Source organism: Antechinus flavipes, chromosome 1 (genome assembly GCF_016432865.1).
Source record: "Antechinus flavipes isolate AdamAnt ecotype Samford, QLD, Australia chromosome 1, AdamAnt_v2, whole genome shotgun sequence".
NCBI lineage: Eukaryota > Metazoa > Chordata > Mammalia > Dasyuromorphia > Dasyuridae > Antechinus > Antechinus flavipes.
Window position 1 is genome coordinate 38577998 of NC_067398.1, and position 17735 is coordinate 38595732.

General features: G+C 33.2%; 1 protein-coding gene across 1 annotated transcript in view; it reads left to right on the forward strand.

The window, feature by feature from the left end:
- LOC127551343 (contactin-6-like) overlaps positions 1 to 17735 on the forward strand; it is a 201439-nt gene that overhangs the window by 62268 nt on the left and 121436 nt on the right. The window lies entirely within an intron of this gene.

The window sequence follows — 17735 nt, forward strand, 5'->3', positions numbered from 1 at the left end:
TCTCTAATTCCTTTAATCTATTTCTCAACTCTTATTGCTGAGGCAACCATTTCTAATACAGTATTGGATAGCAATGGTGATAGAGGGCAACCTTGTTTCACCCCTGATCTTATTGGGAATGATTCTAGTTTATCCCTATTACATAGATGCTTGCTGATAGTTTTATATAGATGCTATTGATTTTTTTTTTAAAGAAAACTCCCTTTATTCCTATATTTTCTAGTGTTTTTGATAAGAATGAGTGTTGGATTTTATCAAATACTTTTTCTTCATTTTTTGAGATAATCAAATGATTTTTGTTAATTTGGTTATTGACAGAGTCAATTATGTTAATAGTTTCCCTAATATTGAACTAGCCTTGCATTCCTGGTTACCTACCCAAGATTTAATTCCCGGCAATTCCAACTCCTAGAGGTAGATAACTGAGTAGTTCTTTCCATAGAACTTCCAATTTGAATGTTAATCTCATCAGAGGATGTACTTCACACATGAGCTGTTCCTTCTCTAGGGTTAAAAGCAGACGCTATTCCAGGACAACTGAACCAAGCCACCCTAACCTCCACTCAGTTTACTATGGCCAATGCTCAGAAATTTGTGGATCCAACCACAGCTTCAGGCCTATTGTTCTAGAACTATCAACCCTAAAATATGTTGAAAACTGATCGCATATAATGCAAACATCTTTGAGAAACCATAAATTCTACTTGTTTGTGGTGTATTATCCTGGGAATGATTATCTATAATCTCTTTGCTACCATTTTGTTTTAAAATTTTTGTATCAATATTGATTAGAGAGATTGCTCTGTAATTTTCTTTCTCTGTTTTCATCCTACTTGGTTTAGTTATCACTACCATGTCTGTATCATAAAAAAGAGTTTGGTAGGAGTCCATCATTCCCTATTTTTTTCAAGTAGTTTATAAGTCCTGGAGCTAATTGTTCTTTAAATGTTTGGTAGAATTCACATGTAAATCCATCTGGTCTTGGGAATATTTCTTAAGGAATTGATTAATAGCTTGTTCTATTTCTTTTTTCTAAAATGAGACTTGATAATTTCTTGATAGATGTTATTCAGATTCTTTCTTTTTGGTCACGACTTTCAGGAAATCCAATAGTTCTTAAATTCTCTCTGTTGGGTCTATGTTCCAAGTCATTTTTTTTTTAAAAAAAATTCCCAATGAAGTATTTTACATTGTTTTCTGTTTTTTACATTTTTAAAATTTTTAATAGAACTTGATGATGATAGAAGTAATTAGCTTCCACTTGTTTAATTCTGATCTTAATGAATTATTTTTTCATTATTTTTTTTACCCCCTTTTCCATTTGGCCAATTCTACTTTTAAATGATTTTTTTTCCATCAGTGATTTTTTTTTTCATTTGATCAGTTCTATTATTTTTAGGAGTTTTTTACTTGCGTTGTTATTTATGCTTCTTTTTCCACTCTGTTGACTTTTTAAAAATAATATTCACTTGATAAGTCTCATATATTTTCCCAATTTTTCTTCAACATCTTTTATTTGACTTTGGAAATTCTTTTTGATTTTTTCTTTAAAACTATTTTAAGCTTGAGTTCTATTCAGATTCCCCTATGATGCTTAACATATAGTTTTTTGCCATTCTGTCTTCTTCTGAGTTTGGATTCTAATATTCCCTGTCACAATTGTAGCTAGAGGACTCACAACTTGCTGTGCTTTTTGCACTGGGACAGCTGTCCTTCTTAGGCAGGACTAAGAAGCCTTGGCTACTGATCTGTGCTGGAGCTTATTGCCTCCTGCTTGTTTCACTCAGCATCAGTTCATGTAACATCTTTCCAGGCATTTCTACATTCAGCTCGTTCACCACTTTTTTATAGAACAATGATAATCCATTACTTTCATGTACCACAGCTTGTTCATTCCCCAATTGATAGCTTTGTTACCTAAGGGAAACTTCATGTCATCCCTCTGTCATCTTGGTTTCTCCCTATCACTTTGAAATTTTTCAAAGGCAAAATCCCTCCCCACCACTTTCTCAGTCTACTGCAATTCTTAGTCTAGATTATTAGTTTTAAAAAAAGTTTGTATTAAAAATGATTACTTTATGAGTGATCAATTCTAAGTCTCTAATTCAAATTTATACAATGGTCAAGAAAATGATCTTCATCAACATTTTATTCCAGATATTTTAGTCTTATCCACTGGGCTCTGGAGTTTTCATGGGCTTGACACAATTAGTGTATTATATAAAAAAGATCAGCATCTAAAAAAAAATCAACTATATTGAATATCTTTCCATTTAACAATCCATATTTTTTCACACTGGATGGGGTATAGGACCTGGAACCAGAATGTAATTCAAATCCCCAGGTAGTTAATAGCTTTGTAATCCTGTTAAGGCACTTAACTTCAAGTCTTTAGCTCTAAAGTGGAGATGATAATAATAACTATTACTTTGCAAGTTTGTTGTTGTATTTAAAGTGATATTTGTACTTTATAAATCTTAAAGTGCCATATAGATATGAGCTTTATGAAAGTGGGACAAATTTTTGGTAAGTAAATGTCTCCTTGCTTTAGACCTGGGTAATATTAATAATTAGAATATCTTGAAATAAACATATATGTTTCTTACAATTTCAAAGTATACTGTATAAATCACATATTTGAATAAATGACATGTTGGTGGGAAATTTTTGTGCAAAATCCCAAATTTGTTTTATTGTCTTTATTGACAAAAAATCACAACATTTCAAATATTATTCAAACATTAACTGTAGCAAACAGAACCACTAAGTCACAGATACAGCATTGCATATCTCGGTCATAACCAACAATGGAGGCCATGAGAGTCATAGCCTTGCTAGGGTATTGCTCTTTCTGTTATAGCATATTTGAACCTTCCTCAGTATCTCAATATCTCTACTGTAATTAATTTAAAAAGGGGAGAAATGAAAACAGTGTAGAGGAGATTTGGAGAGTCCATACCCCCATCTCGCCTATTTTACTGCCTAAAAAACAGATTAAGCCTTTGGAAATTTAACAGAAAACAACTTTACTTTCATACCCAAGTTTAGGAAACCTCCATGTGAAGATGGCAACAATTTCATTGAAATGACTTTCCAATTCCATTCGCAAATAAGTACTAGCTTAAAAAAAAATAAATGGATAAATCACTCAAAATATTGCTATGCTGTGTGCACAGCTGACAAAACTGTGGGTGATTTAAAATACTGTGCCAAGTTAATTGATAAGTCTTCAAAGATCAGACTAGGCCTCCTGGTGGAAAAAAAAAAGTTTTTTTTGTTAAATATATTAACATGAGGAAAAATACTTTAAAAATTGTTTTGGGTAAGAAATCTAACTGTATTTTTCAGTAGTTTAATTTTATAATAGGCATAGTGATAACTAGTATTTCATACACATCTGAATTTATTGGATAATTTTTTTTTTTTTTTATGTACCATGGAATTTAACAATCTTGAGCAAAGATGGCCTATTCTCATTGAATATTTTCATCAAAAATGTCCTTTATCTTTACCTTCTTTCTCCTTCTAACTTTCTGGCTTCTTTTCTCTCTTTCTTTTTCTCCATCTACAATCTATCTATCTATCTGTAACAACCGTACACTCACACCCAGGACACCCCAGAATCAGCCAGAGTCAGGATAAGCAAAAGTCCATCTTTATTCTTGGTCTTTAGGGGTAGAAGTGAAGGGGATGGAAGAGAATCTCTGTGATTGCCTTTTTCCTCATTTACTGCTGAGAGTGAGTCCCTGGCTAGCTTTACTCCACCCCCTAGTCCCTCCTACAGTCCTCTATACACCAATCATTGAGCCAGTACGGATAGTGGAAAGGACCATTTTCCAAGCATATGCACATAGAGTATTGTCCAATAAGAAGTTAGCCTCAAACGCTGGGCAATCCTGACCTCAGTTCCAGCCCTCTACATCTATCTATCTATCTACCTGGAATTCTAATACCATGCCCTTCCCCAGCATGTATTGAACTAGATGGTTAGTGATATTCCTGCTGAGGCAGAACATTTATAATTCTATGGAATATAATGCCCCAAACATTTTTTTTTCCTTTCTAGTTATTTCAGAATTGATTCCAGATTTTTTGACAAAGGATTTGAAAGAGATTTTCTTGAAATCATTTGCTGATGCTATTTCACAGACTGTTTTCATTTGAGTTTACTTATCCCATTTCCAAACTACACTTGAGCTATTTGGCCTAATGCAATTCAGCTGAAAGGCCCAAAAGAAATATTATCATCTGTTTGGAATTAGGATAGCAACAAAGAAAATAGCACCAATCATCAATAGTGTTTTCCCTCTAATTTCCTGTTACTGCTTTACGTGGGTCAGAAACATCTACTGAGTTCAAATTATCATAATCATAATTGAAATACATTTTTCAAGTATCAAATTGCCATAGTCCTGTGATAGGTAATGTACTAAAAGATATAAAAATATGTTCCATGACTTCTATCAATGTGCTAATGTTTTGGCTTTACATCTTTCCTTAGAATCTTAAACTGTTATGTTTAATCCCAAGGTTCTATAACCAATTTTAAAATAGCTAATCCCACCAAATAATATTTTCCCATCTTTAACCAGCCTGATTCTTTTACTTATTATTTCTATTATATTTTCATCATATTGTAACTTCTCAATGAATGGACCCACAGAATCTAACATAAACCATTGCTTAGCCCAGGGGCTATTATATGCATGAGCATGTTCAAATGCTAGATATTGGTAGGCATACATAGTAGTAAAGATAAAAGATAGTTTTGTATCTCCTTGTAGAAATGGGGCAGATTACATAAAATTATCCTGGAGTTAGGAGTATTGGGTATCCTCATGTAAAAAGGTAACTATTAAAAGCTAGTAGACAAATGAAGAAGAACACTGAGCTTTGTGTCAAATCCTTGGGGTTAAATCTCATCTTGGAAACTGTAAACCTTTATTACTCATCTATTAAGTATTCAAGGAAGAATACCAATCTTTGTGATCTTTCACTCCACAATACTGTCTCTGTGGTAGTTAGGCAACTGGACAGTGCATTAAGTAGAATATGCATGAGAAGTCAAGAAAAATTGAGTTAAAATTCAGTCTCAGACACTATTACTGGTGAATTTGTGCAATTTAATTCATCTTTGCCTGCCTCAGTTTCCTTATGTGGAAAATTCTTGTAATAATGCCTGCCTCCTAGAATTTTAAAGATCAAAAGAGATAATCCTAAAGTATTTACGTGCAGTGCCTGGAACTTAATAACTTCTTATTCCTATTCTCTATTTCTTGCTCAGGTAATTTTTACTACTAAAAATTGATGTTTCCATGATTCTATCCAGGCTTATTTAACTTTCTGTACCCCATTGCTGGTATCCATAATATAATCTTTAATGTCATTTCAATCCTAAGATTATCTTTGATTATAATTTTTATTTGCATGGTACAGACAATAAATGTAAAAGGTAAAGGTCTTTCCTGTCAGAAGACAGGAAAATCATTTGGAACAGGCAGGGGATGGTCTATAAATAGTTTGTAGAGGAGACAGTTTGTACCTTTACCTTTCCAGCTGGGATATGAGTTAGAAAGTAAAGTTAGGAGAAAGGAGGATATTTCAGGCAGGAAATATTACCTAATTATTGCTCTAAGAACTCCAAAAAAAGACTACAAATTAGAGTGACAGAGAAGTGAAAGAGATCTTACTTTGGAGTTAGGAAAATTTGGATTTGAGTACTATCCAGAGACAAGTTGGTGACAGACAATATTAATGGATCACTTCAAAGTTCCTCTGGGAATTCTGTAGTTCATACCTTACCTTGAATACCTCCAATACTACAACAATCACAAAAAGAATGTTTACTACTATATAATAATTTCTATAACTTTCTAAAAGAAAATATGGATGAGAATTATATTAATTCCTTTCAATTTTATGATTCAAATTGGTTTCAGTATTTCACATCTCTACAATAATAGGTAAATTAAAAGATAAAAGGATTGTAGATTCCAATTCCTTTACTGATGAAGAAACTGAGACCCTGGGAGGCTGACTGACATACCTATAATAATAGAAGTAGTAATATGACAAATAGCAGTTTAATAATCACTATATACAAAATTTAATTTCATTTTCATGCTTGTACAAAAAAGGCAGCCGACAAAGATGGTGGAGAGGAGGCTCACAGCTGTGTAAGCTCCGCACTTTCTCTCACTATCCACTTCATTACAAGCCTCTGAATCAATGCTTGACTGAAAAAAAACCCACATATAGTTACCAAGAGAAGCCATCCTTGAGATTTGCCAAGAAAGGTCTGTCTTTACTGGAGGGCTGGGACGGTTTTAGATCGGGTGCAGGCGGCAGGCAGCGGCAGTGAGAGCACGGGAGCAGACTGGAGAGGGGGTGGGGAGTGATCGCAGCTGTCTCTGCGGGGAGAGCTTCGCTACAGGTTTGGAAACTTTGCTCCGGCAGCAAGTCAGCAGCCCAGCAGAGAAGCTAAAAACACCGGGGCTGAAGAATACAACCCCAAGCAGCTGGAGTCTCCCGAGACCTGGCTGCCCCCCCCTTCCCCCACCACAGTGACTCAGAACGCTCTGGGATCTCAGAGCGCATGCGCAACACAGTCCTGCTAGTGCCTCACTGCTGCCTCCTGCAGTCTGTAGAGGAAGCTCGATAACATACCCAGCCCCTCCCCCAAAGAAAGACTCCAGTTTTTTCTGTTTTTCTTTGGTAGTTTATCTCTGATTATTAGACAGAATGAGCAAGAAGCTGAAGAGGACTTTAACCCTTGACAGCTTCTATACAGATAGAGAATAGACTCTAAATCCTGAGGAGACTAAAAACAGACTGTCTCCAGGTGAATCCCCAAAGGAGGAGATCATCTGTTCCTCAGCAGAGATGAATCTCATGGAGGAAATTAAAAAGGCTCTCACAAGGGAGCTAGAAGAAAAATGGGAAAAGGAGAGGGAGGCTTGGCAAAAGAGCTTGGAGAAGTCACTTAAAGAGAGAGTGGATAAAGAAGTAAAATCCTTGAAAAATAGGATTGGTGAACTGGAAACAGAAAATAGCTCTCTAAAAAACAAAATTGGCAAAATGGAAAAAAATTCCACAGAACAAAAGAATTCAATTGGACAATTAGAAAAAGATCTTAAAAAAGTGAGTGAAGAAAACACTTCACTGAAAATCAGAATTGAACAAGTGGAATTGAATGACTCGAGGAGACAAGAAGAATCAGTCAAGCAAATCCAAAAAAATCAAACAATGGAGAAAAATGTGAAATACCTTCTGGGGAAGACAACAGACCTGGAAAACAGATCCAGGAGAGACAATCTGAGAATCATTGGACTTCCAGAAAAGAATGATGAAAAAAAGAGCCTGGACACTATTTTCCAGGAAATTATCAAAGAGAACTGCCCAGAAGTCATAGGAACAGAGGAAAAAATAAACATTGAAAGGATTCATCGATCACCCACTGAAAGGGATCCTAAAATCAAAACACCAAGGAATATAGTGGCCAAATGCCAGAACTCTCAGATGAAGGAAAAAATATTGCAAGCGGCTAGAAAAACCCAATTCAAGTATGAAGGAGCCACAATAAGGATCACCCAGGATCTGGCAGCATCCACATTAAAAGATCGAAGGGCCTGGAATATGATATTCCGAAAGGCTAAGGAACTTGGTATGCAACCAAAAATAACTTACCCAGCAAGAATGAGCATCTTTTTCCAGGGAAGAAGATGGACATTCAACGAAGTAAGCGAATTTCATCTATTTCTGATGAAAAAGCCAGAACTTAATAAAAAGTTTGATCTACAAATATAGAACTCAAGAGAAATCTAAAAAGGTAAAGATTAATCTTGGGAACTATATTTTGACTATATAGATGTATAAAGAATACATGTATACCTTGTTCTAGAAATTGATGTGGAAAGGACATTGTACCAGAAAAAGGGTAAAGTGGGGATAGTACATCTCATGAAGAGGCATAGGAAACCCATTATATCTGAGAGAAAGAAGGGAGAGGGATGAATATAGTGGGTATCTTACTGTCTTCAGAATTGGCTTTAAGTGAAAAATCTTAAGACATATTCAATCTATGGTGAAACTTCTCCCACCTCATTGAAAAGTGAGAAGGGAAAAGTGAAAAGGGAAGGAATAAGCTAAGCGGAAGGGAATACGGGAACTGGGAGGGAAAGGGGTAAGATAGGGGGAGGAACTCTAAGGCGGGGGGAGGGATACTAAAAAGGGAGGGCTGTGAGAAGCAAGTGGTGCTCACAAGCTTAATACTGGGAAAGGGGGGGAAGGGGAAAGAAGGGAGAAAAGCATAATCCGGGGTTAACAAGATGGCAAGCAATACAGAATTGGTCATTCTAACCATAAATGTGAACGGGGTAAACTCCCCCATAAAGAGGAAGCGGTTAGCAGAATGGATTAAAAGCCAGAATCCTACAATATGTTGTTTACAGGAAACACACCTGAAGCGGGGAGATACATGCAGGTTAAAGGTAAAAGGGTGGAGCAAAATCTACTATGCTTCAGGTGAAGTCAAAAAAGCAGGGGTAGCCATCCTGATCTCAGATCAAGCTAAAGCAAAAATTGATCTAATTAAAAGAGATAAGGAAGGGCACTATATCTTGCTAAAGGGCAGCATGGATAATGAAGCACTATCTATATTAAACATATATGCACCAAGTGGGGTAGCATCTAAATTCTTAAAAGAGAAACTAAGAGAGCTGCAAGAAGAAATAGACAGCAAAACTATAATAGTGGGAGATCTTAACCTTGCACTCTCAGAATTAGATAAATCAAACCACAAAATAAATAAGAAAGAAGTCAAAGAGGTAAACAGAATACTAGAAAAGTTAGATATGATAGATCTCTGGAGAAAATGTAATGGAGACAGAAAGGAATACACTTTCTTTTCAGCAGTTCATGGAACCTATACAAAAATTGACCATATATTAGGACATAAAAACCTCAAACTCAAATGCAGTAAGGCAGAAATAGTAAATGCATCCTTTTCAGACCATGATGCAATGAAAATTACATTCAACAAAAAACCAGGGGAAGTAGACCAAAAAATAATTGGAAACTAAATAATCTCATGCTAAAGAATGATTGGGTGAAACAGCAAATCATAGACATAATTAATAACTTCACCCAAGAAAACGATAATAATGAGACATCATACCAAAATGTATGGGATGCAGCCAAAGCGGTAATAAGGGGAAATTTCATATCTCTAGAGGCCTATTTGTATAAAATAGAGAAAGAGAAGATCAATGAATTGGGTTTGCAACTAAAAATGCTAGAAAAGGAACAAATTAAAACCCCCCAGTCAAACACTAAACTTGAAATTCTAAAAATAAAAGGAGAAATCAATAAAATTGAAAGTAAAAAAAAACTATTGAAATGATTAATAAAACTAAGAGTTGGTTCTATGAAAAAACCAACAAAATAGACAAACCCTTAGTAAATCTGATTAAAAAAAGGAAAGAGGAAAATCAAATTGTTAGTCTTAAAAATGAAAAGGGAGAACTCACCAGTAATGAAGAGGAAATTAGAGCAATAATTAGGAGTTACTTTGCTCAACTTTATGCCAATAAATTCGACAACTTAAATGAAATAGAAAAATACCTCCAAAAATATAGCTTGCCCAAACTAACAGAGGAAGAAGTAAATAGCCTAAACAGTCCCATCTCAGAAAAAGAAATAGAACAAACTATCAATCAACTCCCTAAGAAAAAATCCCCAGGACCAGATGGATTTACATGTGAATTCTACCAAACATTTAAAGAACAATTAACTCCAATGCTAAATAAACTATTTGAAAAAATAGGGATCGAAGGAGTCCTACCAAACTCCTTTTATGACACAGACATGGTACTGAAACCTAAACCAGGTAGGCTGAAAACAGAGAAAGAAAATTATAGACCAATCTCCCTAATGAATATTGATGCTAAAATCTTAAATAAAATATTAGCAAAAAGATTACAGAAAATCATCCCCAGGATAATACACTATGACCAAGTAGGATTTATACCAGGAATGCAGGGCTGGTTCAATATTAGGAAAACTATTAGCATAATTGACTATATCAATAACCAAACAAACAAAAACCATATGATCATCTCAATAGATGCAGAAAAAGCATTTGATAAAATCCAACATCCATTCCTAATAAAAACACTTGAGAGCATAGGAATAAATGGACTTTTCCTTAAAATAGTCAGGAGCATATATTTAAAACCATCAGTAAGCATCATATGCAATGGAGAAAAACTGGAACCTTTCCCAGTAAGATCTGGAGTGAAGCAAGGTTGCCCTCTATCACTATTATTATTTAATATCGTATTAGAAACACTAGCCTCGACAATAAGAGTCGAGAAAGATATTAAAGGAATTAGAGTAGGCAATGAAGAAACCAAACTATCACTCTTTGCAGATGATATGATGGTATACCTAGAGAACCCCAGAGATTCTACTAAAAAGCTATTAGAAATAATTCATAATTTTAGCAAAGTAGCTGGCTACAAAATAAATCCCCATAAATCCTCAGCATTTTTATACATCTCCAACAAAACTCAACAGCAAGAGATACAAAGAGAAATTCCATTCAGAATAACTGTTGATACCATAAAATATTTGGGAATCTATCTATCAAAGGAAAGTCAGGAATTATATGAGCAAAATTATAAAAAAGTCTCCACACAAATAAAGTCAGACTTAAATAATTGGAAAAATATTAAGTGCTCTTGGATCGGCCGAGCGAACATAATAAAGATGACAATACTCCCTAAACTAATCTATTTATTTAGTGCTATACCAATCAGACTTCCAAGAAAATATTTTAATGATCTAGAAAAAATAACAACAAAATTAATATGGAACAATAAAAAGTCAAGAATCTCAAGGGAATTAATGAAAAAAAAATCAAATGAAGGTGGCCTAGCTGTACCTGATCTAAAATTTTATTATAAAGCAGCAGTCACCAAAACCGTTTGGTATTGGCTAAGAAATAGATTAGTGGATCAGTGGAAAAGGTTAGCTTCACAAGACAGAATAGTCAACTATAGCAATCTTGTGTTTGACAAACCCAAAGCCCCTAACTTCTGGGAAAAGAATTCATTATTTAATAAAAACTGCTGGGATAATTGGAAATTAGTATGGCAGAAATTAGGCATGGACCCACACCTAACACCATATACCAAGATAAGATCAAAATGAGTCCATGACCTAGACATAAAGAACGAGATTATAAATAAATTAGAGGAACATAGAATAGTTTATCTCTCAGACTTGTGGAGGAGAAAGAAATTTGTGACCAAAGATGAACTAGAGACCATTACTGATCACAAAATAGAAAATTTTGATTACATCAAATTAAAAAGCCTTTGTACAAACAAAACTAATGCAAACAAGATTAGAAGGGAAGCAACAAACTGGGAAAACATCTTCACAGTTAAAGGTTCTGATAAAGGCCTCATTTCTAAAATATATAGAGAACTGACTCAAATTTATAAGAAATCAAGCCATTCTCCAATTGATAAATGGTCAAAGGATATGAACAGACAATTTTCAGAGGATGAAATTGAAACTATTACCACTCATATGAAAGAGTGTTCCAAATCATTATTGATCAGAGAAATGCAAATTAAGACAACTCTGAGATACCACTACACACCTGTCAGATTGGCTAAGATGACAGGAAAAAATAATGATGAATGTTGGAGGGGATGCGGGAAAACTGGGATACTAATGCATTGCTGGTGGAGTTGTGAACGAATCCAACCATTCTGGAGAGCAATCTGGAATTATGCCCCAAAAATTATCAAATTGTGCATACCCTTTGATCCAGCAGTGTTTCTATTGGGCTTATATCCCAAAGAAATACTAAAGAAGGGAAAGGGACCTGTATGTGCCAAAATGTTTGTAGTAGCCCTATTTGTAGTGGCTAGAAACTGGAAAATGAATGGATGCCCATCAATTGGAGAATGGCTGGGTAAATTGTGGTATATGAATGTTATGGAATATTATTGTTCTGTAAGAAATGACCAGCAGGATGAATACAGAGAGGACTGGCGAGACTTACATGAACTGATGCTAAGTGAAATGAGCAGAACCAAGAGATCATTATACACTTCGACAACGATATTGTATGAGGATATATTTCGATGGAAGTGGATTTCTTTGACAAAGAGATTAAACTAAGTTTCAATTGATAAATGACGGACATAAGCAGCTTCACCCAAAGAACGAACACTGGGAAACAAATGTGAACTATCTGCATTTTAGTTTTTCTTCCTGGGTTATTTATACCTTCTGAATCCAATTCTCCCTATGTAACAAGAGAACTGTTCGGTTCTGCAAACATATATTGTATATAGGATATACTGCAACATATCCAACATATAAAGGACTGCTTGCCATCTAGGGGAGGGGGTGGAGGGAGGGAGGGGAAAAAAATCGGAAAAGAAACGAGTGCAAGGAATAATGTTGTCATTATAAAGTAATCATTAAATAAAAAAAAAGGCAGCCAACACAGAAATAATTAATTACATCATAATATGAATAAACTGACTACTATAAAGATTATGGGATTTCCCCATTGTTACCCAGTAAGTCAATGGGGAAAGCTTTGTAATACCCAATCTAGCTTTATTCCCATAGATCACTGCTGTATATATAATGAATAGATTTGATAGAACTATTGCTAGTTTATCAATTCAGATGTCATGTTATTTCAGAATATATGTATATATATTTTTTCTCCAGCCCAGTCAAGAGGCAACCTATGTTCTGATCATTTCCCACTTAGTTCGAATTTATTAACTTTTTTTTTACTGACTTTGTTTTTCTTTTTTAGTGTATGTGCTGTGCCCTCCCTATAGTAATAATTAAAGTAATTATAGCATCAGTGAGCCACTTCATGATGAGAACAAAGTAAAAATTTGGTTTTTGTCTGTACCTCTAGATGGTAACTAGCATAGATATTTGAGAAACATTTTTTGTTGAATCATTAAATTGAATTCTGATATGATGTGATTATCAAACTTTCATTTGATTTCTAATGTTCCAAGATTGTTTTGTCCTTAATACTTCATTGTTATCTATTGATAGCTGTAGTTTTTTTTTTTTTTTAATTTTTGTTAATCTAATGGATTAAGGCCATGAATCTTTCTTTGACTTAGTTAAGGGTGCACATGATGAACAGTCCTGTGCTCATTGACAAAATGATACTTCTGAACACAATTATCATCAATAATTAAGAAGAACCATTCCTGCTTTGATTTGAGCTGTTCACTCTATTTATTTTCAGATTATCATGTCAGCCAGTTTTTTGAGCTTATTAAAATCTATTCTGAGATTTTAAAAAAAGGTTTCGTTTGAAGATGACTTATTAAATGACAGAAGGATTAGCATATAAATTATACCTTAATTATGATAATCAGGTGCAAAGATCATTAAAAGACAATGTAAATAATTCAATCTAAGCTATGTTCCAGAGGGATGTTTTACCTCCAAATTCAATTGTTATGTCACAATTTATCCACACTTTTATAGCCTCTTTTCAAACTCATTTTAATCCTATCTATTTGACATTTACCACATCTCAGGAAAATTAGACAGTCAATTAAAATTTCATGGTCTACGGCATTATCTTTAGACAAAATTTGGAGCTAACCTCTAGCTAATAATCTTACTATAAAAATAGTAGGTTGCTTCACTTTAGGCAAAGAGAAATTGTAATTGACCAATAACCCTTTTCAGTAGGTTTATTAAATACGACAATTATTACTCATTTGGGGCTTCAAAAATTTAATAAATTGTTCATATGGAATTTCCCATTTAGAAACAACTACTCCCTGTATTTTTGGAAATGTGTTTCTGGAAATCAGTTATTCCATTCCAGAATCTTCAAGACACATAAATTCAATGTACATAAATATAAGTTGTCATATGTATATCTATGACAAGCCTTGCTAACTAAATGGCACTTATCCTTAAAAAATAAAATAAATACAAATTTATGTTTTGTATTTGTTTATCTTTCACAAAGGAACATACTACAGACAATTACTCATAAAATAAAAATAATTACTAAGAGATTTAAGTTAATACCCTAAATTTTGGATTGTAAAAATGAGGACATGAGATTGATTTGCTCACAAGAAAATAGGCAGGTTTTCTACCCATTTCTTATGACACTGAAACTCTCTCCCATTCTATTGAATAAGATATCAGTGAAGTGAGATATAATGGATTATTTTCAACAATATGCTCAAATAAATATCTTAGGGGAAATATTAGACAATTCTATATGTAATCTCTGCATCAACATGTTTTCAAAAGGTTGTTTTTTTCCTGAAGGACATGAAGGGATAATATTTTTGATTGCATAATTTACTCAGAAATCACTCGTTTTTACTGTTTTCAAATAGCATGTGGACATCTACTCTCAAAAAAATTTGTTATTCTGCGATATTTATCATCTATTACTTCAACTCTGTTGCTTAATACAGCAATTATATGACATTATTTTGAAATATCTTTAGCATCAATTTATGAACTCATTAAACAGTAATAAAATTATAACAGTAACCTACTCTTCTAAAATTCATATCACTACTGACACCATGTATGCTTTTTGTTTAAAAATCGCATATACAAAGTGGAATAATAAGTGTTAAATTGTAGCATAAATGAACAGACATGTATTTCTCTTATTATGGAGATATTAGGTTTTCTCATGAAAAGTACAATTGAGAAGGAAACCTCATTAATAGAATATGATTGAACTAGAAAAAATCAATATTAATAGATCAAACTCAATTCCATGCTATTTAACAACCATTTAATACCATACAAACGTACTGTGGTTAACACAGTAGGTCCTGGTATTAAAAAGAATTAAAAAGAATCCCTGCCCTCAAGAAGCTTTCATTGAAGATAGTTGGATTAGAAGGAGAAAAAGACCCAAGTAAACATTAATCCAAATTAATTTCTTTCTGGAAAGATGAAACATTAATTTTGCATTAAGAATGCTTGTGAAAACTCTTTTACTAGCAATATTTGCCTCCAAATTCCCAATTTCCCTTATGATAAATTTAATATGAACTAATAATAATATAAAATGCTCGAGAGAAGCATAAAAAGGTAAAAAGAAAAAAAACTATTGAGAACTATTTCTGTTATGGGTATACACAGAGAATATATGTATAATCTGATTTTTATTGTTATAAAAAGAAACTAGAGGTGAAAAGGGGATTATAACAGAAAAAAAGAGGAAATTGGAGATAAAATTAGAGAAATTACATCTCAGAAAGAGGCAAAGAAAACATACTATAATTGAGGGAAAGAAGGGAAGATGATGAAAATTATGTGAATCTTACTCTCATCATATTTGGCGCAAAAAAAAAAAGAATATTAGGTATATTTGGTTTTACCAAGAAATTTCACTAACCTTATAGAAAAGTGGGAGGGGAAAGGCAAAAGGGGAAGGGGTAAGTTTGCTCATATAATTCCTGACATTCCCTTGCCAGATAGATTCCCAAATATTTTATCTTAGAGACAATTATTTTAAATGGAATTTCTCTTTTTATGTTTTGCTGTTGGATTTTGTAAGTGATATATAAAAATGTTGATGGTTTATGTGGATTTCTTTTGTGTTCTGCAACATTGCTAAAGTTGTGGATTAGTTCTTAAATTGTTTTACTTGATTCTTTAGGGTTCTCTAAGTATACCATCATATCATCTGTAAAGAATGATAATTTGGTTTCCTCATTGCCTACTCTAATTCTTTTAATCTCTTTTTCTTCTCTTGTTGCTAAAGATAGTATTTCTAATACAATATTGCATAGGAATGGTGATAGTGAGCAAATTTGTTTCACCCCTTATCTTATTCTGAATGGTATCAATGTATCCCCATTACATATGATGCTTGCTGATGGTTATAAATCGAAACTACTGACTATTTTAAGGAAAACTCCATTTATTCCTATATTCTCTACTGTTTTTTAATAGTAATGGGTGTTAGATTTTATCAAATGCCTTTTCTGCATTGATTGAGATAATCAATTTTTTTGTTAATTTAGTTATTGATAATTATACTAATTATACTAATAGTCTTGCTAATATTGACCCAGCTCTGCATTCCTGGTATAAATCCTACTTGGTTGTGGTATATTATTTTGGGAATGGTTTTCTGTAATCTTTTTTTAATATTTTATTTAAGATTTTTGCATCAATATTCATTAGGGAGATTTATTAATATTTTTTTCTCTGTTTTCATCCTACCTAGTTTAGGTATCAGTACCATGTCTGTGTCATAAAATGAATTTGGTAGCAGTCCTTCATTCCTCATTTTTTCAAATAGTTTGTATAGTATTAAAGTTAATTGTTCTTTAAATGTATGATAAAATTCATATGTAAACCCATCTGGTCCTGGGGACTTTTTCTAAGGGAATTGATTAGGACCTTGTTCTCTTTCTTTTTCTGAAATAGGTCTAGTTAAGCAATTTACTTCCTCCTCTGTTAATCTGGGTAATCTATACTGTTTAGGTATTCTTCCATTTCACTTAGGTTGTCAAATTTATTGGCATAAAGTTGTGCAAAGTAATTCCTAATTATTGTTCTATTTTCCTCTTCATTTGGTGAAGTTCTCCCTTTTCATTTTTGAAACTTACAATTTGATTTTCCTTGTTCCTTTTTTTCTAATCAAATCAATTAAAGTTTTATCTATGTTGTTTTTTTTTTGTTTGTTTTTTGTTTTTTTTTTTTTATAAAACCAACAGTTAGTTTTATTTATTAATCCAATGATTTTTTTTAATCTCTCCTTTTATTTTTAGAATTTCAGGTTTTTAATTTGTTCTTTTTCTAGCTTTTTTAGTTGCAAGTCCAATTCATTGATTTTCGCTTTCTCTATTTTATGCAAGTAAACATCTAGAGATATAAAATTTCCTCTTATTATTGCTTTGCTGCATCCAAAAATTTTTTGTATGTTGTCACATTATTGTCATTCTCTTGGATGAAATTATTAATTGTGTCAATTATTTGCTGTTTCACCTATTCATTCTTTAGAATGAAATTATTTAGTTTCCAATACTTTGTGGTCTATTTTTCCCTGGCCTTTTATTGAATGTAATTTTTATTGCATGATGACCCAGAAAAATGCATTTACTATTTTTGCCTTTCTGTATTTGATTTTGAGGTCCCATGGACTCCAGAGGATACAGTGTGATCTTTTCTGTCTACATTCAATTTTCTCCAAAGATCTACCATATCTATTTTTTTCTAGATTCTATTTACCTCTTTACCTTTATTCTTATTTATTTTGCGATTTTATTTATCTACTTCTGAGAGAGCAATGTTGAGATCCCTCACTAGTATAGTTTTGCTATTTCTTCTTGCAGTTCCTTTAACTTGTCCTTTAGGAATTTAGATGCCATACTACTTGGTGCATATAGGTTTAGCATTGATATCACTTCATTATCTATAGTACTCTTTAGTAAGGTATAGTTTCTTTCCTAAAAAAACAAACAAACAAAAAAAAGATCAATTTTTTGCTTTTGCTTTATCTGAAATCAGGATGGCTATTCCTGCTTTTTTATTTCTCCTGAAGCATAATAGATTCTGCTCCTGCCTTTTACCTTTACTCTTTATGTATCACTCTGCTTTGAATATCTTTCTTGTAAACAACATCTTGTAGGAGTCTACCCTTTAATCCAGTCTGCTATCTGCTTCTGCTTTAA